Consider the following 25296-nt stretch of genomic DNA (forward strand, 5'->3'; position numbering starts at 1 on the left):
CGTGCTTATTAGTTGAACTGGACATCCTGAATTCTCCCTCTGTGTACCGATCAGGCGCCGGAACGTGGCGACTAGGGGCTTTACACAGTAACTTCATTGCAGTGTTAATGTAAGCCTACTTGTGACAATAAAGATAATTAATTAATTAATAAGCTATAAGAAATATGTTTCTAAAGTGGATTAGATTAGGACTTATGTCATGTTTTAGGTTTATAGCTGAATCACAATTATGTGTTGCTATCTTCCCAACATTTGTCAATTTTCAGGTCGCACAGGGAGCTTTGTAAACATTGTACATAGAATTACAAAGAAATATTCGATTTAAGATAATGGCCGAAACGCTAACAATTGGGGACAATTGTGAAGTCACCGGCTTTTTTCTCCTAAAATGGATAAAACTGGGTTATTTCTAAATGGTGAAAAGCTAGAAACAGTGGAGATCCAAAGAGACTTGGAGGACCAGCTGCATGTATATAATGATGCATATAATGAGCATCTGCAGGGGGCAGCACGGTAGCATTGTGGATAGCACAATTGCTTCACAGCTCCAGGGTCCCAGGTTCGATTCCGGCTTGGGTCACTGTCTGTGTGGAGTTTGCACATTCTCCCCGTGTCTGCGTGGGTTTCCTCTGGGTGCTCTGGTTTCCTCCCACAGTCCAAAGATGTGCAGGTTAGGTGGATTGGCCATGATAAATTGCCCTTAGTGTCCAAAATTGCCCTTAGTGTTGGGTGGGGTTACTGGGTTATGGGGATAGGGTGGAGGTGCTGACCTTGGGTAGGGTGCTCTTTCCAAGAGCCAGTACAGACTCGATGGGCCGAATGGCCTCCTTCTGCACTGTAAATTCTATGACAATGGAATGCTGGCCTTTGTATCCAGAGGCTCGGAATTCAAGGGGGTAGAAGTCATGCTTCAAGCTAAAGTAAAGCCCTGGTTAGACCACACCACACCTGTAGTACTGTGAGCAGTTCTGGGCTTCGAAACTTAGAAGGAGATATTAGCCTTGGAGGAAATGCAGTGTAGATGTATCCGAAATGATACTGAGACACGAGGAGGGAGTGCACAAACAAGGGATGCACTCCCTATGATTTAGAAGGGTCTGGGGTGATTTGATCAAAGTTTTCAGGACATTGAAACTGGGGAACTGATGGAGAAAACTATTTCTTCCATTTGCAGAGTGTAGTACTGAGGGCATAATTTTTAAAAATAAAATAGAGCCGGCCCTTTCAGCAGGGAAATTGTGAAATGCTTGAACAGACATTGATATACTGAAAATGGCAATTGATGTTGGGTCAATTGTTAATTTTAAAGCTTGAGTGATAGATTTATGTCTACCACTAGTATTCAGGGATATGTGACAAATGGCAGCATTTGGAGTTGGGCCTCAGATCAGCCATGCTCTCACTGAATTGTAGTCTCGTCACTGTGATCCACATTCCTAAATTCCGGCTCTTAACGGTGTCTGCAATTATTCTTTTTTAAAGATCATTCAGGTGTGTGAGACAGAAACTCCTTGGCATACTGCTGAACATTGGGGATTCGCTGTACCCAATTAGTGAAGAAAATCTTCCTGTGAAAAATAAAATTATGCCACAATCACAGTGACGTTGTAGAATTTTAAAATGCGTTAATCCGATGTCGGTGTCACTGACGAGGTTAACCTTTGTTGCCCATCCCAGTTGACCTGCGAGGGAGGGCATTACAAATTGGGTGTGTCGAAGTTTTATTCTTGATATTCTCTGTCATGGTTTGATGCTGAGTGATTTGCTCGACCACTTCAACCTCATTGGTGCTGGGCCTGGAGTCACAAAAGCTGGCAGGCTTCCTTCCTTTTAAATATACCAATCACTTGGATTTTTATATAAAAGTTTGGCCACTTTTATTTTTAATTCTTTAAAAACTGTATTGAAATGTTCAAATCTGTTTCTGTTCTCTCAATTAATCGTCCAGGCCTCTTGCACATTCCCAATTTTAATTGTCCCACCACTGGCCATACTTCAGGTGCCTAGGCCCCAAGTCCTGAAATTCCATCTTGAAATCTCACTGCCTTTCTACCTCTCTCCCCTCATTTAAAGATCCTCCTTAAAGCCCATCTCTTTGACCAAGCTTTTGCTCAACTGCCTTAATATCTTCTTCAGCAGGAGGGCGGCACGGTAGCACAGTGGTTAGCACTGTAGCTTCACAGCGCCAAGGGTCCCAAGTTCGATTCCCGGCTTGGGTCACTGTCTGTGTGGAGTCTTAAAATCAGTATTCACTCTGTGAATTCTTCCAGTTTAAGGTTCATTACATTTACTGTGGTAGTTGTTAAGAGAGGTGCCTGAAGGAGAGATCAAACCATTTAATTCAAATACAAAACTTCTGTTACAAATATTGACATTTTAAAGTTATTTCAATTTATCAGATCCAAGAGGATTAGGTTCTGATGAACGTGTTGATGAGAAACTTAAGAATTGTCATGTAAGGAAATCTGCACCTTGTAGTGTTGAATGAATTGCAAACAATTGCATTCAAATGTCGAGTCAACGTTAACTCCAGTTTTAAATTCATCCGCCTGTATCGATCTGAGCAGCTGCAGTGCTGCACACTTCTTCTGATCCCAGCTGTCACAGAAACAATCTCCAGGGAACACCACTGGGACCGGAGTAGAGGTCGTGGAGAGAGGTCATACTCTCTTTCCACAGCAGTAGCTGCCATATTCTGGTATGTATTTGAAGGTCCAGTCTTTTAATAAAATTTCGGTGAATGGGTGAGTTGGTAAGGATTGTTAAAAGAATCTGGGAATCTCAGCAACGGTAACCATGAAACTACTTGTTGTAAAAATCCATCTGGTTCCCTGACGGCCTTTTTGGGAAGGACATTTGCCATTGTTACTCCAGATCCACTACAATATTGTTGACTCTTACCTGCCCCCTCTGAAATGACTGAACGTGCCACTCCTATCAAGGGCAAAAGATATTGCCCTTACCAGCAACACCCATATCCAATGAAAGGAAATAAGTGGGTAGGTAGATGAGTTGGGGGTGATATTCTGGTCTGGTTTATGGAGGAGGGGGGGTTTGTTCAGGGTGGAGTCAGGTGATCTGGGGGGTGGTAGTGGTTTTAAACTGACTGACATTTCCTGGGTAACTACTGAGCTAACATTGTAGATCTGTCAATTTCCAACTCTCACTCAGGTTCACGGACAATCACTCCAGTTCCTGGGGAGCAGGAAGATTTCCCTAAACATTGTGGGCAGGTCCCACATAGGTCCTCGCATCAAGAGTTGCGCAGGGTCACAACATAACATCTTCCATCATGCTTTGAGTCTCTGGAATCTGGAGACAGGAAGATTTGGATCTTCATGCCCCTGCCACTTTTCACTTGTTCTTTTTGTTGTCTGCTAAACTTGCTAGTTTAGCTAACTTGCTAGTTAGTTAAGTCTAAACCAAAACCCAGTAGAATATTTTTCTGGAACCTTTCTGAAGAAAAGGCAAATGATACAGAATAGAATTAAATTATTGGGCCCAATATTCTTCTGCCAGCACTTTTGAAAGAGCAATCATCCAATGACACCTATTTCCTCCCCCAAGACCCTGCAAAATATTTCACTTCAAATATTTGCCCAGGTCTGTTCCTATTCGACCTGTTTCCACCACATGCAGTGCTTACCAGATCAGAATGAGTAGCTGTGTAAAATTAATTCTCATCTTCACAGCAGGTTCTTTCCTTTGATCCCTCTCCCCTAGTCAGTGACCTTTCTGCAACGAGACATAGTTTCTACTAACAAAATCCTTTCTACTGACAAAACTGATGACGTAGATTAATCTTTTACCTGGGCAACATATAGAATTTTACCTTGATGCAAAGGGATAAATAGTACAGATGCTGGAAATCTGAAAAATGGAGGGAGCACATCTCCACAGATCATGTCTGATATGCTGGCTATTTCCAGCATTTCTGGTCGTCATTTAACCTCAACATCTGGTGATGGGTAAAGAATATTCCCTGCAATACTGAATGTTTGAGTTCATCTGGGAGAATGGTCCAAAACATTGAAGCCCTCCAAAAAAACATAGAGGAGAAAATTAGCATGAAGAAGTCCCAACACATAATGGTTTCACCCTCACCGATTTACCTATGTCTCTCAATGTGACAAAACAGCTGCAGTAATGATGCTAATAGCTGCAAAGCACAATTATGCAGCGCAGAGGTTTGCATACTTGCAGAGGACTTGTTGGTCATTATCCATTTGCAATGTTTTTTTTTGGTTCTCCTGTCTTGCCAGAACTGGTTATTTAGTGCAAAATCAGGCTAGGTGGCCCAAATGTTTGTGCTCCCCCACCCTATTTCACCGTATACTATCCAACTAACCTTCTATATTCCATTTTTTCCTCGTGAGTTTATCTGCTTTCCCCATGAATGTATCTATGCTAGCCTCAAATACTCCATATCTTAGGAGGGCTATTTATACATCATCAATGCAGATCTATTGATGTGAACTGCCCTATAAGATCTAAAGTGGACATAAAAAGCAACAACGCATTTCTACTTTCTGAAGCACCCTGTGTTATCAGTTGCACGCTCATTAAGCGCTTTGTGCAGTTCAGTTATTTCATATTTCCCTAAATTGGTTCCTTGTTTTTTGGGGGGGATTATCTCAATTGAACTTTTTTTCTTCTCTAACAAGAAAGAGCTGGTTGTGTGCTTTGGATAATTTCAGTGATAATGTGCTTTAACAAGCTGCGGCACAGAGAGAACATTCTGTATTCAGACTACTTGAATGCCAGTGTCTGAAACCTTCACACATAGGGTTCATTTGACGTGTTTAAGTTTGCTCAGAGTGGCAAACTGCGAAGGGCCAGATTGTAAACGGCAAGATGGAGCCTCACAATTACCTTTGAACACTGTTGTCATTTATTAGTCTTTGGAGGACAATGCTGAGTTTGTTCAGCTCTGAACCAGTCATTGGGCTACAAGGGAAAGGCTGTAGACCAATATGAAATTGAGCTGGTTAATTCTACCCCTCTTATGACCCCAGCTTCCCAGTAAAGAGCATCTTCTGTTCCACCGTAAAAAAAAAAACACTAACGATCTTCCCTATTGTCATGTGGAGAGTACCTTTAAGAAATGAGTGTTTAAGAAAGGAACCTTTAAGAAATGTTTGGCTGCTCATGTTACTGCAGTGATGTCATAGAGTGTGGGTGGAGCTGAGCTCTGGTTCTGCTTTTTAGTTTCACTTTGAGAAAAGCTTGGGTGTGTCTGTCTTTCTGGTTTCGTTTTGCAGTGTGTTGAAGCTGAAGTCAGCCAAAGCAGCTGTATTGTTGAGCTCTCTGCCATGAAGGACTATCTCTTGATCATTTGGTGAATTCAGAAATTTAAATATTTTCAGTATTGAATGTAAACCCTGATGTGCTTCTTTTTAGAGGTTTGTTAAGTCTTCTGGGTGTTAAAAGGACAGCATACAGATTACTTTGTGTTGTATTCTTGGGGGGGGGGAGGTGTATTTGAATTAATGGTTGCTAAGATATTCACTGTTTGTTTTAAAAAGGTTCACTTGTGTTCATAGAATAAACATTGTTTTGCTTTAAAAAATACTTTACCATTTCTGCTGTACCATACCTGTAGAGTGAGCCATGTGCTCCCCATACCACAATCTATGAAAAGTTTAAAAAAAAAAAAAAAAATATTTTTATTCTCCTTTTTCATATTTTCTCCCACATTTACGCTCATCAACAATAATCAGCAAGATATGTCAATCCCCATAATAATAACGATCCCATCCACCCACCAACCCCCAAACATCAGCCTGCATGTTTACATAAACAGATGACAAAAAGGAATCAGGGATTACCCATATTCACCCTAGCTTTGATGGCACTGCTGGAGCGGTTCTCAAAGTGAAACTAAAAAACTCCCCGAGCTTTGGACAGGACCAAAACATATTAACGTGATTCGCCCCCCCCCCCCCCCCCCGCAACGCTCACACACATCCTCTACTCCTTCAAAAAATCGGCGCATCCTCCCCCTCATGAGGTGCGCTCTATATACCACCTTCAGCTGTATCAGCCCCAATCTCGCACATGAGGTGGAGACATTCACTCTCCGGAGCCCCTCCTCTATAACCTCTACCAGCTCTTCCTCCCACTTTGCTTTGATCCCTTCCAGTGGTGCCTTATCCTCTTCCAAAATAGCTCCATACACTGCTGACACTGCACCCTTCTCCAGTCCCCTTGTCGTCAACACCTCCTGCAGCAATGTGGAGGCCGGTTCCTCTGGGAAGCTCTGTATCTCCTTCCTGGCAAAATCCCGAACCTGCATGTCCCTAAACACTTCTCCCTGCTCTAGCCCATACTTCGCTTCCAGCTCCCTCAATCTTGCAAACCGACCCCGAAGAAACAAATCTTTTAGCGTCTTAATCCCCTTCTCTTCCCATTTCCAAAAACTTCCATCCCACCTCCCTGGCTCAAATCTGTGGTTCCCCCGAATCGGCATTTCCCTTGACCTGAAACCCAACCCGAAGTGTTGGCGAAACTGCCTCCAGATTTTCAATGAAGCTATTATTACCGGACTCCCTGAATATTTCTCCGGAGCTATCGGGAGCGGCGCTGTTGCTAGTGCCTTCAGCCCCGACCCCCTACACAAACTCTCCTCCATTCTGACACACTGAGAATCGACCCCTCTGACCCAGCTCCGCACTTTCTCCACATTCGCCGCCCAGCAGTAGTACAACCGGTTCGGGAGACCCAAACCCCCTGCCTGCCTTCCCCTCTGTAGCAGCACCTTTCTCACTCTGGCCACCTTCCCTCCCCATATGAATGAGGTAATCCTTCCCTCAATCTCACTGAAAAAAGACTTTGGCAGGAAAATCGGTAGGCATTGAAAAATAAACAGGAATCGCGGCAACACATTCATTTTAACCGCCTGTACCCAACCTGCCAGTGACGGAGGAAGGCCGTCCCACCTTGCCAGATCATCTTTCACTCTCCCCACCAAACTAGTGACGTTGTACGTGCGTAGCCTCCCCTACTCCTGGGCAACCTGCACCCCCAGGTACCTAAAATGAGTCCCTGCTCTCGGAATGGCAGTCCCCCACCCCCGGCCGAGACACCACAAAGTACTCACTCTTGTCCAGGTTCAACTTGTACCCCGAGAAAGACCCAAATACCCGCAGTAGCTCCAATATTCCTCCTATCGACGCACTCGGTTCTGACACATACAACAGCAAGTTGTCGGCATATAAGGACACCCTATGCTCTATCCCCCCCCCCCCCCCCCCCCGCACTATTCCTTTCCATGCTCCCGAACTTCTCAATGCGACGGCCAACGGCTCAATCGCAAGTGCAAACAGCAGGGGGGACATAGGACATCCCTGTCCCGTCCCACGGTGGAGAGAAAAGTATCTTGAACTGATATTATTTGTGCGGACAATCGCCTTCGGCTCCTTTATATAATAGCTTTACCCAGTTCACAAACCTTGGTCCAATCCCAAACCGCTCCAGCACTGCCATCAGGTACCCCCATTCTACCCGATCAAACGCCTTCTCGCCGTCCAATGCCACAACTACCTCTGTTTCCTTCCCGTCTGCCGGTGCCATAACAACATTCAAAACCATCCTAATGTTCGAAAACAGCTGCTTCCCTTTCACGAACCCCGTCTGATCCTCCCCTATCACCGTCGGGAGGCACTCCTCCAGCCTACCCGCCAGTACCTTCGCCAACACTTTTGCGTCCACATTCAGAAGTGATATGGGCCGATACGACCCACACTCCGTCAGATCCTTATCTTTTTTTAGCAACAGGGAAATCGATGCCTGCCCCAAGGTTTGGGGCAACACCCTCTTCCCTATCGCCTCCTCAAATATCCCCATCATCAGGTGTGCCAACCTATCCTTAAATTTTTTATAATATTCCACCAGAAACCCATCCGGCCCTGCCACCTTCCCCAACTGCATCCTCCCAATCGCATCCTTTATCTCCTGCTCCACTATTGCTCCTTCTAATGTAGCCCTGTCCCCCTCCCCTAGCCTCGGTTACTCCAACCCATCTAGATTTTCCTGCATCTCACGGTCTCCCCCCAGTTAGCTCTGACTTGTACAACCTCTCATAAAACTCTTCAAAAACCTTGTTAATCAGCACTGGAGCCACCACCAACTTCCCTGCCCTATCCTTCACCTGAAGAATTTCCCTTGCCGCTGCCTCCCTCCGGAGCTGACCTGCTAACATATTCCATGTTCATAAACTGCACCCCTTGCTCGTCTCAGTTGGCACACTGCCTTCCTGGTGGACAGTCGGTCGAAGCTCGCCTGTAGTTCCTTCCTCTTTTCCAGCTTCGCCGGGTCCCCATCCTCTGCATACCTCCAACATCTCATCTATTACCCTCTGCCGCTCCAACCTCTCCTCATTATCCACCCTGGCCTTAAACAAAATTACCTCACCGCCGCTTTAGAGCCTCCCAGACGACTGCCTTCGACACCTCACCCGTACAATTGAAACCTACATATTCCTTAATTACCTTTTCAATTTTCTCACAGAACACTTGATTCCCCAAAAGCCCCACATTCAGTTTCCACCCCGGTCTCTGCGCTGCCCCCTTCTCCAGCACCATATCCACCCAATGTGGAGCGTGATCTGACACTGCAATTGCAGAGTATTCCGACCCCTTGACTCCAGCCAGCAAAGCCTTCCCCACCACAAAAAAGTCGATCCGCGAGTATACCTTATGGGCCGCTGAGAAAAACGAATACTCCCATTCCCTTGGGTGCAGGAACCTGCAAGGGTCCACCCCTCCCATTTCCACCATTAGCCCAGCCAGCGCCTTCGTCCCCCCCCTAATGGGACCAGCCCCACAATCAGCTCATGCGTGTCCAAGTCGGGAATAGCCCCAAACACCTTCCTCGCGAATCCCACATCGTCCCAATTGGGACCGTATACACTTAACAGCGCCACTAATCTCCCCTCCAGCGCCCCTGCCACAATCACATATCTACCCCCCTGATCTGCCACCACCTTCTCCATCTGGAAGCGTACCCTTTTGCTGACCAGCACCGCTACCCCTCGAGCCCTTCCATCAAATCTGGAGTGAAACACTTGGCTAACCCAGCCCTTTTTAAGTCTCACCTGGTCCTTCACCCTCAAGTGAGTCTCCTGCAGCATTGCTACATCGGCTTTCAAACTTTTAAGATGTGCAAGCACCCTTGACCTCTTGACCGGACCTCCTAGCCCTCTCACGTTCCACGTGACTATCCTTACTGGGGGTCTCTCATCCCCCCCCACCTTTCTTATCCACCATCACCATACCACCGGGCCCTGCCCCATGAGCCTGACCCGCCCCTGTCCATTGTTAACATCGAACCCCTTCCCCCCCCCCTCCCAAGAACCCCCCCCTACAAAAACATCCCCAACATCCATCCCTCCACCCCCTCTTGCGCGTCTCGTAGGCCCATTGAAGCCTGCTATACATGCTCCAACGTCCGCAGCCCTCCTCTTACCTCACCCCCGTTCACTAACTGACTTTAGTTAGCTAGTGCGGGTGGCTCCCCCCGCCTAGACCTCTCGCCACCTTCCACCCAGTCCCAGAGAAAGAAACACCAAAACAAACCCAACAATCCAACCCCTACAATTCACTAACATAACATTTAACCGTCGTAACACAGAACGCCATTAACTTGAACTCTGTAACAATGCAAAGAGAAGTAAATTTCAATACAAATCAGTAAAAAGAAAGTTGTAACATTTGTACATTTTCCAGCCGCTCAAACACAGTCCACAGTCTCTCTTCCAGTTCCGCTCTTCACGTCTGTCCCAAGCCTTCTGCCCTCACGAACGCCTCAGCTGCCTCCGCTGTCTCAAAATAAAAATCTTTGGCGTTATATGTTACTCTCAACTTCGCCGGGTACACCACACCAAATCGCACCCCCTTCTTCTACAAAGCTGCCTTCATTCGCCCAAACGCCGCTCGTCTTTTTGCCAACTCCACCGTCAAGTCCTGGTAGATCCGAACCGCAATACCATCCCACAGCACCTCACGCTCCTGCTTCGCCCAGCTTAATACTTTCTCCTTCATGCAAAACGTATGGAAGCAGATAATTACTGCCCTTGGCGGCTCGTTCACTTTGGGCTTCGGCCTTAATGACCGAAGAGCTCGGTCTAGCTCGTACAGGGTGGGGCTCTCACCCTCCCCCATCAGCTCCGCCAACTTCATAGCGAGGTATTGCGTTGGCCTTGGGCCCTCTGTCCCTTCGGGCAAGCCCACAATTCTCAAATTGTGCCGCCTTGAGCGGTTTTCCAAGTCTTCCAGCTTTGTTCAGAGTCCTCTGTTAACCTCCAACACCCTCTGCAGCTCGTCCCCCATCGAGGTGACCTGGTCGCTGTGTCGCGTCATGGCCTCCTCCACCTCCTTCATCTTCTCGCCCTGCTCTCTCACCTCGGCCGATGCCTTTGCCACCTCCACCCTCATCGGGCCGGTTGCCTCCTCCACCAATGACCTCAACACGACCGCCGTCTCTTTCCTCAAGGCCTCCATGTACCTCACAAACTGTTTTTCCAACTCCACCGCCATCACCTCGGTCATCTTCTCCACCGTAAGTAGTGCGGCCCCGCCTTGCAGTTCGGCTTCCGCCATCCTGTCAACACTTTTGCTCGTCTTCTCCTTCGGCGGCGAACCCGCATTTCCTCCTTTCTTCGACGCTGCTCTTCGCATCCTTTAGTGGCTTATTGTTTTTTATCTTTTCTCCTCTCTCCCCCTTCACCCTCCTATCCTTCATCAATCTGATATTCTTATTTTGGAAAAAAAAGGGGGAGAGAAAAAATAACTTTCACCAAACTTCCTTAAACCTTCTTTCTTTCTCCTCTGCATTCACCTGGGACCAGACTTCAACCTTCTTTCTTCTTCCTAGGTGGGAGCCATCCGATGTGGAGCACGCTCTCTACATAGTGCCCTGGCCTCGGGCCTGCCGCTTTGGCCTCCTCCTAGCTCCGCCCCCGCTGCTCTGACCTGCCGCGCCGGGCCCGGCGACTCCACCCTCGCCGCCCAACACCCGGGCGGGGTTCTTCGCTGGTTTTTAAAACCGGCCCCACTGGCTGATCGTGGCGGCCCAAAAGGCCGACGATAGTCGGGGAGTGCGTGAGGACTCGGGGATTTCCCCGAAATCGCCGCGAATCGCGGCCACCAGCGGGAGCTCTTGTTATTGCGCCCGCCCACGCCACCGGAAGTCCACACGGAAGTCCACAATCTATTAAAGGTTGTGGGTCAGGTGAACTCCATGATACACTTTGGGGTTCTCTGAGCCCTGACCCATAACAATTGGGGGCTCGTTCTGGATAAAAGTCTTATCTATTGGATTGGCTTAGTGAACTAAAAGACAGTGAGGGGTGAGCATATTGTGCTTGCTTTTCAGGTGTGGTATTTTAGTTTAAGTGGGGAGTGTATTGTGGACAATTGCTCTTTCAGAGGCTCAGATGTTTTTGGGGGTGGAGACGGTCACACACAGTCCCTCACGGACAGAGACTAAAAGCAGACTGTTAGATTTGGCAAAAAAACATTGCAGTTAACATTACCTGACAAAATGCGAAAAGATGAGGTAATTATGGCGGTGGCTAAGCATTTAAAGTTGCCACGAGTCTGACTCATTAGAAATGGCAAAGATCCAGTTGCAGATTAAGCAACGTGAACATGAAAAATAATTAAAGCAGCTTGAATATGCAATGAGAGAAAAAGAAAAGGAGAGAGAAGAAAGAAACAAAGAAAGAATAGCTCTAGCAGAACAAAAAGAAAAAGAAAGGGAGATACAGATCAGGGAAAAAGATAGAGAGAGAGTTTGAACTTCAGAAAATGGCCATGAAACATGACAGACAGCTAAAATTGGCAGACATAAAGGGAAACGTACAGTTGGATAATAGTGATGAGGATAGTGAGAAAGAGCATCATAGTCGAAGGCGTGGTGGGAACCTATTTAAATATGTCCAAGCATTGCCAAGATTTGATGAGAAGGAGGTAGAAGCCTTTTTCATTTCATTTCAGAAGATAGCTAAACAAACAAAATGGCCACAGGACATGTGGGTATTACCCACATGAGAGGCTGATTAGCACAGGGCTAAATCGCTGGCTTTGAAAGCAGACCAAGGCAGGCCAGCAGCACGGTTCGATTCCCGTAACAGCCTCCCCGAACAGGCGCCGGAATGTGGCGACTAGGGGCTTTTCACAGTAACTTCATTTGAAGCCTACTTGTGACAATAAGCGATTTTCATTTCATTTCATGGTAGGTAGAGCTAGTGAAGTGTTTGCATCACTGCCGGAGGAGGTATCTGGGACGTATGAGGAGGTGAAAAAATCCACCTTGGGTGCATATGAACTAGTGCCTGAAGCTTACAGACAAAGATTTAGAAATTTAAGGAAAGAATTTGGTCAAATATACATGGAGTTTGAAAGGCTCAAACAGAGTAAGTTAGATAGGGGGATAAGGGCTTTGAAAATTCACCAAACGTATGAAGCTCTCGGAGAAATTATACTTTTGGAGGAGTTTAAAAATTCAATTCCTGATGTAGTGAGAACTCATGTGGAAGAGCAGAGGGTTAAAACTGCGAGATTAGTAGCAGAAATGGCAGATGATTATGAATTAGTTCATAAATCAAAGCTTGGTTTCCGACATCAGTTTCAGCCTGTGAGGGATAGAAACTGGGGACATGATAAATACTCAAGTGGTAAACGTAAAGGTGATCTGATGGGAGATAATAAGGAGAGTGTACCTCAGATTAAAAAAGAAATCCAGGAGGGTGGAAAAGAAATGAAAAGTTTCAAATGTTTTCACTGTAATAAACTAGGCCATGTAAAGTCACAGTGTTGGAGGTTGAAGAAAAGCACTGGGAAGGCTGATTGTGGTAAAACAGGATCAGACAGTGGGGTTTGTTAAAGAGATAAAGGAAAGCCCAAGTGAAGCGAAGGAGGTGCAAAAGATTGTACAGCCTGATCAAGAGGTGATTGATAAGAAGGTGCCAGATGTCTTTAAAGAATTTACTTGTGTGGGTAAAGTTTACTCATGTGTATCAGGAGGAGTAGGTAAAGAAATTACAATTTTAAGAGATACGGGAGCTAGTCAATCTTTAATAGTGAGGGATGAGGAGTTATGTAGTTTGGGAAGAATGTTGGCAGAAAAGGTGGTAATATGTGGAATTCAGGGTGAGAGGAGTAGCGTTCCATTATATAAGGTAAGGTTGAAAAGTCCAGTTAAGAGTGGTGAAGTGGTAGTAGGAGTAATAGATAAACTATCTTGTCCAGGTATACAGTTTATCTTGGGTAATGATATAGCTGGATCGCAGGTGGGAGTGATGCCTCCTGTGGTTGATAAGCCAGTGGAAAATCAGACAACTGAAGTGTTGAAGGACGAATACCCTGGGATTTTTCCGGATTGTGTAGTAACAAGATTGCAAAGTCACAGGTTAAGACAAGAAGAGAAATCAAAGAGTGAAGATGACGTTGAAGTGCAATTATCAGAAACGATTTTTGATCAGATGGTTGAAAAAGAACAAGAACAGGTGGAGGATGAGGCGGATATTTTTAGTTCAGGAAAATTGGCGGAGTTACAACAAAAAGATATGGAAATAAAACTGATGAGAAAGCATATACGGAAGAGCTATCTGCATGTATACCAGAGTGTTATTACCCTAAAAGTGATGTCTTGATGAGAAAAGGGAGACCTTTACATATGCAGGCGGATGAAAAGTGGGCAGAAGTTCATCAAGTAGTATTGCCGGTAGGGTATAGAAAGGAGGTGTTGCGAGTTGCACATGAGGTACCAGTGGGAGGTCATTTGGGAATAAGGAAAACTCAAGCTAAAATCCAAAAACATTTTTATTGGCCTGGACTACATAAAGATGTAGTTAAATTTTGTCAATCATGTCAAACATGTCACGTGATAGGGAAACCTCAAGCAGTGATAAAACCAGCACCCTTAATACCCATTCTAGCATTTGAGGAACCTTTTACAAGGGTCCTAATTGATTGCATAGGATCGCTTCCTAAAACAAAACGTGGGAATCAATATCTTTTGACTATAATGGATGTGTCTGCTAGGTTTCCAGAGGCCATTCCAGTACGTAATATTACAGCTAAAAAGATTGTGGAGGAGATACTTAAATTCTTTACTAGATATGGACTACCCACAGAAATACAATCGGATCAAGGATCAAATTGTACCTCAAAAGTTATTCAAAGAAGTTATGGATGGCTTAGGAATAAAACAATTCAAATCAACTGCGTACCATCCAGAATCGCAGGGAGAATTAGAAAGGTGGCATCAGACATTAAAGACAATGTTGAGGGCTTATTGTCAAGATCATCCAGAGGATTGGGATAAAGGAATTCCATTTGTGCTGTTTGCAGTTAGGGATGCACCTAATGATTCAACCAAATTTAGTCCTTTCGAACGAATATTTGGTCATGAGGTAAGAGGACCAGTTAAATTGATTGAGGAAAAATTGGTGAGTGAGAAATCGGAAATTACATTATTGGATTACGTGTCAAATTTTAGGGAACGATTAAATAGGGCAGGTGAATTGGCTCGACAGCATTTGAAAGTTGCACAAAATGTGATGAAACGGGTAGCGGACAAGAAATCCAAAGTTCATAGTTTTGCCAGTGGAGATAAAGTTTTAGTGTTGTTACCAGTGGTAGATGAGCTTTTAAAAGATAGGTTTTGTGGACCTTATCAGATTGAAAGGAAATTAAGTGAGGTGAATTATGTGGTAAAAACACCAGATAGAAGGAAGAATCACTTAGTGTGTCATGTCAATATGCTTAAAAGGTACTTTGAAAGGAAAGGAGAGAAAAAGGATGCGGTTTTAATGATTCTAACTCAAAGTGACAAACCAAATCCAGATGACTGAATTTGACAGACCTCAAATTAAATTGGAAAATGAGGATGTTCTTAAAAATTGGGATAAATTGTTGAGTTGCCTTCCAGAGGAAAAACGAACTGACCTGAAAGAGTTATTGATATCACATGGGCAAGTTTGTGAAGATAAATTGGGAAGTACTAAAATGGCTATACATGATGTAAATGTGGGAAATGCTGTTCCAATCAAACAACATCCATATAGACTTAATCCTTTAAAATTGGCAGAGGTTAACAAAGAGATTGAGAGTATGCTTAAAAATGGCAAAATTGAAATGGGTTGCAGCAAATGGAGCTCACCCATAGTGATAGTACCTAAACCAGATGGTACCCAACGGTTGTGTGTGGACTATAGAAAGGTTAATGCAGTTACAAGAACGGATTCTTAACCTATCCCACATTTGGAGGATTGCATTGAGTAAGTGGGACAGTCCGCTTTTATTTCCAAATTGAATTTACTTAAAGGTTACTGGCAGGTACCTTTTATCCGAAAGGGCGCAGGAGATTTCAGCTTTTGTAACTCCAGATGGTATATACCAATTCGAAGTTATGCCATTTGGCATGAAAAACGCACCAGCAACATTTCAACGGTTAACTAATACAGTCGTTTCAGGATTACCCAATTGTGCGGTATACATCGACGATCTGGTAATTTTCAGCCAGACATGGACAGAACATTTGAAACATCTGATGGAGTTGTGCGATCGACTTCAGGAGGCGGGTTTGGTGGTAAACCTAGCCAAACGTGAATTTGGAAAAGCCCGAATCACTTTCCTTGAGGAGTTTTCGATACCCTCAAGACAAAGGAAAATAATGCGATTTCTTGGCATCAGTTGATTTGATCAAACGTTTGTGCAAAAGTTTGGTAGCGTGATTGCTCCACTGATGGACTTGCTGAAGAAACGTCAAAAATGTCAATGGACAGCAGACTTTCGACAGGCATTTGACTGCCTGAAAACTGTGATAACCAATGCTCCTGTGTTGGAGAATTACAAGGGACTCTGTGATCAGATTGAACTAAAGTATCTGACTTTAAAGAGAAATGCCGAGGCATAGAGAAATGGATAGATCGTGCAGAGAACTTCTTGTTCAAAGAGACTGTCAATCGAGGAGGATTTCAGTTGGAGGAAGAAGAACGGAAAAAAATGGACTATTATTATACCTTTTTGTGTGTGTTGTGTTTTTGCAATGATAAAATACATTTACTGTGTGCATTTCTTAAAGGATGGTGAAAAGATGAAAAATGAAACCATCTTGAAGTTGATGGTTTATTTTTTTTTTCTTGGGAGGAGGTGTCATGTGAGAGTACCTTAAAGAAATGGGTGTTTAAGAAAGGTACCTTTAAGAAATGTTTGGCTGCTCATGTTACTGCAGTGATGTCATAGAGTGTGGGTGGAGCTGAGCTCTGGTTCTGCTTTTTAGTTTCACTTTGAGAAAAGCTTGGGTGTGTCTGTCTTTCTGGTTTCGTTTTGCAGTGTGTTGAAGCTGAAGTCAGCCAAAGCAGCTGTATTGTTGAGCTCTCTGCTATGAAGGACTATCTCTTGATCATTTGGTGAATTCAGAAATTTAAATGTTTTCAGTATTGAATGTAAACCCTGATGTGCTTCTGTTTAGAGGTTTGTTAAGTCTTCTGGGTGTTAAAATGACAGCATACAGATTACTTTGTGTTGTATTCTTGGAGGGGGGGGGGTGTATTTGAATTAATGGTTGTTAGGATATTCACTGTTTGTTTTAAAAAGGTTCACTTGTGTTCATAGAATAAACATTGTTTTGCTTTAAAAAATACTTTTCCATTTCTGCTGCACCACACCTGTAGAGTGGGCCATGTGCTCCCCATACCACAATCTAGTAAACGTTGTGGGTCAGGTGAACTCCATGATACACTTTGGGGTTCTCTAAACCCTGGTCCATAACACCTATCTTCACGCAAAAGAACCGTAGCTAGGTTTGAGTGTGAGTAATATACGATCTCCATTTCTTCACCTCCCTCAACAAACTGAATGCAAATTTTTTTTAAACTTGAGTTGTTCGACCTGTTATGTTTTTCACACCACAGACTCTCAAAGTGGTGTTGCCAGTCAAGCTGTGCAAAAACAGAAATTCCAAGTTTACCTGGTCCTCTGTAGTTTCAGTAGGGGACCTATGGTACTGGGTTGTGCATGTCATTTTCGTGCCAGATTCAAACTGCAAATTTACAAGTGTTTTTTTAAAAAAAAATCAATTGGGTCCATTGTTCAGCGGTTAACCACAAATTGCAACAGCAGAAACAGTTTGTTGCAAATCTGATATTTCAATCTCAATGTGACATGACATGGCAATGCAACTGACGCACTGCTTTAAAAAGAAGTTGCATTTTTAAAACTCTGCACTGGTTTAATGCTGTATGTACACCAGGTATTATAAACAATTTTTAATTTCTAGATTAATTGAAGAAAAATACTGCCTCCCACCCAAGTTATATCAAAGAGTTGCTGGCAATGATACCTAGTATATCATCTTTGTATGTATGAATGATCATGTAGAATAGTGTGTAATTATATCATCCAGCCACTAGATAGAGTAAGAGTACATCTCAAAACCAACATGGTGGTCCACGTGCTGTTGGATTGGAGACAGTCGTGTTTTTCAGTAGTTCTGTGTATTGTAGTTATTTAATCTAATACTTGGCATACTTAAGAATTCACAATTTATAGTGTGGTGTAAATAAATTGACTTTGATTTTGGGCAGCATGTGGCGCAGTGGTTAGCATTGGGACGATGGCGCTTAGGAGCCAGGTTCGAATCCCAGCCCTGGGTCACTGTCCGTGTGGAGTTTGCACAATCTCCCCGTGTCTGTGTGGATTTCACCCCCACAGTTCAAAGATGTGCAGGTTAGGTGGATTGGCCACACTAAATTGACCCTTAATTGAAAAAATAATTGTGTCTTCTAAATTTTTTTTTTAAATGACTTTGATTTAGTACAAAGCCTGCATGTTCTTTGGAGCAACACTACAATCTTAATAATATTAATTTAAACAAACAAAGAACATCACATTGTCCTGTTAAAACGTGCACATATACTTGCTGTAGCTGTGGGGCACTGTTATTTCAAGTTATCACCTGGAGAGGGTGCATCACACCTAAGGCTGGACCTATGTATTATCCACACAAATACAATGACTTGGTGGGGTGGGGGGTTGCAGAACGCTGCTTAGATTTTCCCTCCTGATGTTGCATATTCCATTTGCACGGTTTGAAATCTAGATACATCTGTGGGCCCGTTGGCATCGGATCTCTCCCGAAACAGGATGGTTACCTGCCTCTTCTAGAAGTTGACTGTTGCTCCACCTCATCTCTTATTGAGTGCATATCGGAACCCGATGCGCTGTAGTGCTCTAGGCTGGAACTCCACCTGTTATTCCAAATGTATGCATTAAATCTTTTCAAAAGTCAGATTGGGTTAACGTAAGACAGGTGTCATTGGTTTGGTTTAGTTTATACGCCTTTTCATTCCACTGCAAATCCAGCAAACAGAAGCGTATAATTGTTGTCACTTGGTCAGAACGTACAACCACTGCTTGCGTACCATTGCCAAATTTTTTTTAAAAACAGGTTTGGTGGGCTGTTTACTTAACATAAACATTGCCATCTTCTGTGCTGTGGTGTCATATCTCTCCTTGTCCTGCTCTACCTCAGCAGCCTTCAGTTGGGTTGATCAAGTGTCATCTTCCTCTACTGTCCTGGCTTGGCTTCAATGTAACCTACCCATTTGTACCCAGAGCATTTCCCATCATGGCCTCTTTCCCTGACCTCACACTGATGGCTCCAAGTCCACAAGGGATCTATCCCTTTTTCTCCTCTGCCATTCGGTAACATGTAAATGAAATGTCATGTTCCAGATGTAAGCGAACAACACACACAACTACCTTTTTCACCAACTCTCCTGATCCCTCCACTGCCTCCTGTGTTGTCAGATTTATTAAGAAATGTGAACTTGCCCAAGAGTTTTGGTGCATGCGCAGAGCACAGCAAGGTGACAATCATGCACGCTCAGCCCATTATTCCTGGTTCTTCGGGCAGAGATTGCGAGTGCACCTGTGGGCCATCTGACCCCGTGGTGGTGGGACAAGGTATGCAATGTGATTCTGTTGTGAGGCAGAAGAGGAGGCTCCAGGTAACAACGTGCGGCAGACAGTGAGGGCTCAGGAGAAGTGCTTTTGGGGGAAATTGGGGACTTGATCTTCGAAAGTGGAGACTTGCACTCCCTCGTGAGGGAGTCAGAGTGTTCACAAGACTGTAACTCACTGTGAACCGTGACATCTTGGTGGGTTGCTGAGAAATCTGTCTTGGTCACATCTTGTCCAGCTTGGTGTGTTTGACCACAGTTTGCCTATTAATTTGTACTTGCGTCATGCTAATTCTGAATGTTAAAGTATAATTGTTTAACATTTCTGACTTTGTAAAGTTTAGATTTTGTATAGTAAAGGTGATTTTATTTATTTAAAAAATGGAGTCTTCTGGTTTTACTCTCTGAGTAAGGACCTGGGACTTCAAACTCTCTACTTTAAACAGAAAGTTGGATCATAACAGACTGCTTGTCCTAACATCCGGGACTGTATATTCTGACATGCACAGTGCTTGTCAGTTGCTCCTATATTCAGCCAATACATTTGCATCTGACTTGTGGTTTTCCCAATAATTGCAGTGTGGTGACAACCTGCTGCAGTCTATTTCAGTTCCATTATTTAAAGGATTCCTGGCACTGTCAAAAAGGAAACATTCCACAGCTACCAGAATGTGAGACAGTAAACGGGGGGTCAGTGTGCAAAGTCCTGGGATGCTTTCCTAAAAATGGCGCTTAAGCTGCATATGCCCACAGAGAGGTACTGTTACCCATGGGCAGGAGGACAGTGGGGGCACAGAGAACAGGCGGGCACTGGCTGCAAGTGCTGCATGAGATCAGTGTGGTGCGTTGCTCCTTGATACAGTGTTGGAAGAGGGTTAATGAACTTGGGCCTTGCTCCTGGATACCGTGCTGGAAGAGGGTTAATGAACTTGGGCCTTACTCCTGGATACAGTGCTGGAAGAGGGTTCATGGACTTGGGCCTTGCTCCTCGATACAGTGCTGGAAGAGGGTTAATGAACTTGGGCCTTGCTCCTGCATGCAGTGCTGGTAGGGGGTTCTTGAACTTGGGCCTTGCTCCTGGATACAGTGCTGGAAGAGGGTTCTTGAACTTGGGCCTTGCTCCTGCGTGCAGTGCTGGAAGAGGGTTAATGAACTTGGGCCTTGCTCCTGGGTGCAGTGTTGGAAGAGGTTGAATGAACTTGTGCCTTGCTCCTGGATACAGTGCTGGAAGAGGGTTAATGAACTTGGGCCTTGCTCCTGGATGCAGTGCTGGATAAGGGTTAATGAACTTGGGCCTTACTCCTGGATACAGAGCTGGAAGAGGGTTAATGAACTTGCGCCTTGCTCCTGCATGCAGTGCCGGAAGAGGGTTAATGAACTTGGGCCTTGCTCCTGCATGCAGTGCCGGAAGAGGGTTAATGAACTTGGGCCTTGCTCCTGGGTGCAGTGCCGGAAGAGGGTTAATGAAATTGGGCCTTACTCCTGGATACCGTGCTGGAAGAGGGTTAATGAACTTGGGCCTTACTCCTGGATACAGTGCCGGAAGAGGGTTAATGAACTTGGGCCTTGCTCCTCGATACAGTGCTGGAAGAGGGTTAATGAACTTGGGCCTTACTCCTGGATACAGTGCTGGAAGAGGGTGAATGAACTTGTGCCTTGCTCCTGGATACAGTGCTGAAAGAGGGTTAATGGACTTGTGCCTTGCTCCTGGATGCAGTGCTGGATAAGGGTTAATGAACTTGGGCCTTGCTCCTGGATGCAGTGCTGGATAAGGGTTAATTAACTTGGGCCTTGCTCCTGCATGCAGTGCTGGAAGAGGGTTAATGAACTTGGGCCTTGCTCCTGGATACAGTGCTGGATAAGGGTTAATGAACTTGGGCCTTGCTCCTGGATGCAGTGCTGGATAAGGGTTAATTAACTTGGGCCTTGCTCCTGCATGCAGTGCTGGAAGAGGGTTAATGAACTTGGGCCTTGCTCCTGGATGCAGTGCTGGATAAGGGTTAATGAACTTGGGCCTTGCTCCTGGATGCAGTGCTGGATAAGGGTTAATTAACTTGGGCCTTGCTCCTGCATGCAGTGCTGGAAGAGGGTTAATGAACTTGGGCCTTGCTCCTGGATGCAGTGCTGGATAAGGGTTAATGAACTTGGGCCTTGCTCCTGCATGCAGTGCCGGGAGAGGGTTAATGAACTTGGGCCTTGCTCCTCGATACAGTGCCGGAAGAGGGTTAATGAACTTGGGCCTTACTCCTGGATACCGTGCTGGAAGACGGTTAATGAACTTGGGCCTTGCTCCTGCATGCAGTGCTGGAAGAGGGTTAATGAACTTGGGCCTTGCTCCTGGATGCAGTGCTGGAAGAGGGTTAATGAACTTGGGCCTTGCTCCTGGATGCAGTGCTGGTAGGGGGTTCTTGAACTTGGGCCTTGCTCCTGGATGCAGTGCTCGATAAGGGTTAATGAACTTGTGCCTTGCTCCTGGATGCAGTGCTGGAAGAGGGTTAATGAACTTGGGCCTTGCTCCTGGGTGCAGTGCTGCAAGAGGGTTAATGGACTTGTGCCTTCCTCCTGGATGCAGTGCTGGATAAGGGTTAATTAACCTGTGCCTTGCTCCTGGATGCAGTGCTGGAAGAGGGTTAATGAACTTGGGCCTTACTCCTGGTTACAGGGCTGGAAGAGGGTTAATGAACTTGGGCCTTGCTCATGCATGCAGTGCCGGAAGAGGGTTAATGAACTTGGGCCTTGCTCCTGCATGCAGTGCTGGATAAGGGTTAATTAACTTGGGCCTTGCTCCTGCATGCAGTGCTGGAAGAGGGTTAATGAACTTGGGCCTTGCTCCTGGATGCAGTGCTGGATAAGGGTTAATGAACTTGGGCCTTGCTCCTGCATGCAGTGCCGGGAGAGGGTTAATGAACTTGGGCCTTGCTCCTCGATACAGTGCCGGAAGAGGGTTAATGAACTTGGGCCTTACTCCTGGATACCGTGCTGGAAGACGGTTAATGAACTTGGGCCTTGCTCCTGCATGCAGTGCTGGAAGAGGGTTAATGAACTTGGGCCTTGCTCCTGGATGCAGTGCTGGAAGAGGGTTAATGAACTTGGGCCTTGCTCCTGGATGCAGTGCTGGTAGGGGGTTCTTGAACTTGGGCCTTGCTCCTGGATGCAGTGCTGGATAAGGGTTAATGAACTTGTGCCTTGCTCCTGGATGCAGTGCTGGAAGAGGGTTAATGAACTTGGGCCTTACTCCTGGTTACAGGGCTGGAAGAGGGTTAATGAACTTGGGCCTTGCTCATGCATGCAGTGCCGGAAGAGGGTTAATGAACTTGGGCCTTGCTCCTGCATGCAGTGCCGGAAGAGGGTTAATGAACTTGGGCCTTGCTCCTGGGTGCAGTGCCGGAAGAGGGTTAATGAAATTGGGCCTTACTCCTGGATACCGTGCTGGAAGAGGGTTAATGAACTTGGGCCTTACTCCTGGATACAGTGCCGGAAGAGGGTTAATGAACTTGGGCCTTGCTCCTCGATACAGTGCTGGAAGAGGGTTAATGAACTTGGGCCTTGCTCCTGGATGCAGTGCTGGATAAGGGTTAATGAACTTGGGCCTTACTCCTGGATACAGTGCTGGAAGAGGGTTAATGAACCTGTGCCTTGCTCCTGGGTGCAGTGCTGGAAGAGGGTTAATGAACTTGGGCCTTGCTCCAGGACACAGTGCTGGAAGAGGGTTAATGAACTTGGGCCTTGCTCCTGGATACCGTGCTGGAAGAGGGTTAATGAACTTGGGCCTTGCTCCTGGATGCAGTGCTGGATAAGGGTTAATGAACTTGGGCCTTGCTCCTGCGTACAGTGCCGGAAGAGGGTTAATGAACTTGGGCCTTGCTCCTGCATGCAGTGCCGGAAGAGGGTTAATGAAATTGGGCCTTACTCCTGGATACCGTGCTGGAAGAGGGTTAATTAACTTGGGCCTTACTCCTGGATAGAGTGCCGGAAGAGGGTTAATGAACTTGGGCCTTACTCCTGGATACAGTGCTGGAAGAGGGTTAATGAACTTGTGCCTTGCTCCTGGATACAGTGCCGGAAGAGGGTTAATGAACCTGTGCCTTGCTCCTGGATGCAGTGCTGGAAGAGGGTTAACGAACTTGGGCCTTGCTCCAGGACACAGTGTTGGAAGAGGGTTAATGAACTTGGGCCTTGCTCCTGGATACCGTGCTGGAAGAGGGTTAATGAACTTGGGCCTTTCTCCTGGATACAGTGCTAGAAGAGGGTTCTTGAACTTGGGCCTTGCTCCTGGATGCAGTGCTGGAAGAGGGTTAATGAACTGGTGCCTTGCTCCTGGATGCAGTGCTGGAAGAGGGTGAATGAACTTGGGCCTTGCTCCTGGGTGCAGTACTGGAAGAGTGTTAATGAACTTGTGCCTTGCTCCTGGATACAGTGCTGGATAAGGGTTAATGAACCTGTGCCTTGCTCCTGGATGCAGTGCTGGTAGGGCGTTATTGAACTAGGGCCTTGATCCTGGATACCGTGCTGGAAGTGGGTTAATGAACTTGGCCTTGCTCCTGGATACAGTGCTGGTAGGGGGTTCTTGAACTTGGGCCTTGCTCGTGGATGCAGTGCTCGATAAGGGTTAATGAACTTGTGCCTTGCTCCTGGATGCAGTGCTGGAAGAGGGTTAATGAACTTGTGCCTTGCTCCTGGGTGCAGTGCTGGAAGAGGGTTAATGAACTTGTGCCTTGCTCCTGGATACAGTGCTGGAAGAGGGTTAATGAACTTGGGCCTTGCTCCTGGATGCAGTGCTGGTAGGGGGTTCTTAAACTTGGGCCTTGCTACTGGATACAGTGCTGGAAGAGGGTTCTTGAACTTGGGCCTTGCTCCTGCATGCAGTGCTGGAAGAGGGTTAATGAACTTGGGCCTTGCTCCTGGATACAGTGCTGGAAGAGGGTTAATGAACTTGGGCCTTGCTCCTGGATGCAGTGCTGGTAGGGGGTTCTTAAACTTGGGCCTTGCTACTGGATACAGTGCTGGAAGAGGGTTCTTGAACTTGGGCCTTGCTCCTGCATGCAGTGCTGGAAGAGGGTTAATGAACTTGGGCCTTGCTCCTGGGTGCAGTGCTGGATAAGGGTTAATGAACTTGTGCCTTGCTCCTGGATGCAGTGCTGGAAGAGGGTTAATGAACTTCTGCCTTGCTCCTGGGTGCAGTGCTGGAAGAGGGTTAATGAACTTGTGCCTTGCTCCTGGATACAGTGCTGGAAGAGGGTTAATGAACTTGGGCTTTGCTCCTGGATGCAGTGCTGGTAGGGGGTTCTTGATCTTGGGCCTTGCTCTTGGATGCAGTGCTGGATAAGGGTTAATGAATTTGGGCCTTGCTCCTGCATGCAGTGCTGGATAAGGGTTAATGAACTTGGGCCTTGCTCCTGGATACAGTGCTGGAAAAGGGTTGTTGAACTTGGGCCTTGCACCTGCATGCAGTGCTGGAAGAGGGTGAATGAACTTGGGCCTTGCTCCTGGATGCAGTGCTGGAAGAGGGTTAATGGACTTGTGCCTTGCTCCTGGAAGCAGTGCTGGATAAGGGTTAATGAACCTGTGCCTTGCTCCTGAATGCAGTGCTGGAAGAGGGTTAATGAACTTGGGCCTTGCTCCTGGATACCGTGCTGGAAGAGGGTTAATGAACTTGTGCCTTGCTCCTGGATGCAGTGCTGGAAGAGGGTTAATGAACTTGTGCCTTGCTCCTGGGTGCAGTGCTGGAAGAGGGTTAATGAACTTGGGCCTTGCTCGTGGATGCAGTGCTGGATAAGGGTTAATGAACTTGGGCCTTGCTCCTGAATCCTGTGCTAGAAGAGGGTTCTTGAACTTGGGCCTTGCTCCTGGATACCGTGCTGGAAGAGGGTTAATGAACTTGGGCCTTGCTCCTGCATGCAGTGCTGGAAGAGGGTTAATGAACTTGGGCCTTGCTCCTGGATACAGTGCTGTAAGAGGGTTCTTGAACTTGGGCCTTGCTCCTGCATGCAGTGCTGGAAGAGGGTTAAGGAACTTGGGCCTTGCTCCTGGATACAGTGCTGGATGAGGGTTAATGAACTTGTGCCTTGCTCCTGGATGCAGTGCTGGAAGAGGGTTAATGAACTTGGGCCATGCTCTTGGATACCGTGCTGGAAGAGGGTTAATGAACTTGTGCCTTGCTCCTGGATACAGTGCTGGAAGAGGGTTAATGGACTTGTGCCTTGCTCCTGGATGCAGTGCAGAAGAGGGTTAATGACCTTGGGCCTTACTCCTGGGTGCAGTGCTGCAAGAGGGTTAATGAACTTGGGCCTTGCTCCTGGATACCGTGCTGGAAGAGGGTTAATGAA

Source organism: Scyliorhinus torazame, chromosome 17, assembly GCF_047496885.1.
Source record: "Scyliorhinus torazame isolate Kashiwa2021f chromosome 17, sScyTor2.1, whole genome shotgun sequence".
In the NCBI taxonomy this organism is placed as follows: domain Eukaryota; kingdom Metazoa; phylum Chordata; class Chondrichthyes; order Carcharhiniformes; family Scyliorhinidae; genus Scyliorhinus; species Scyliorhinus torazame.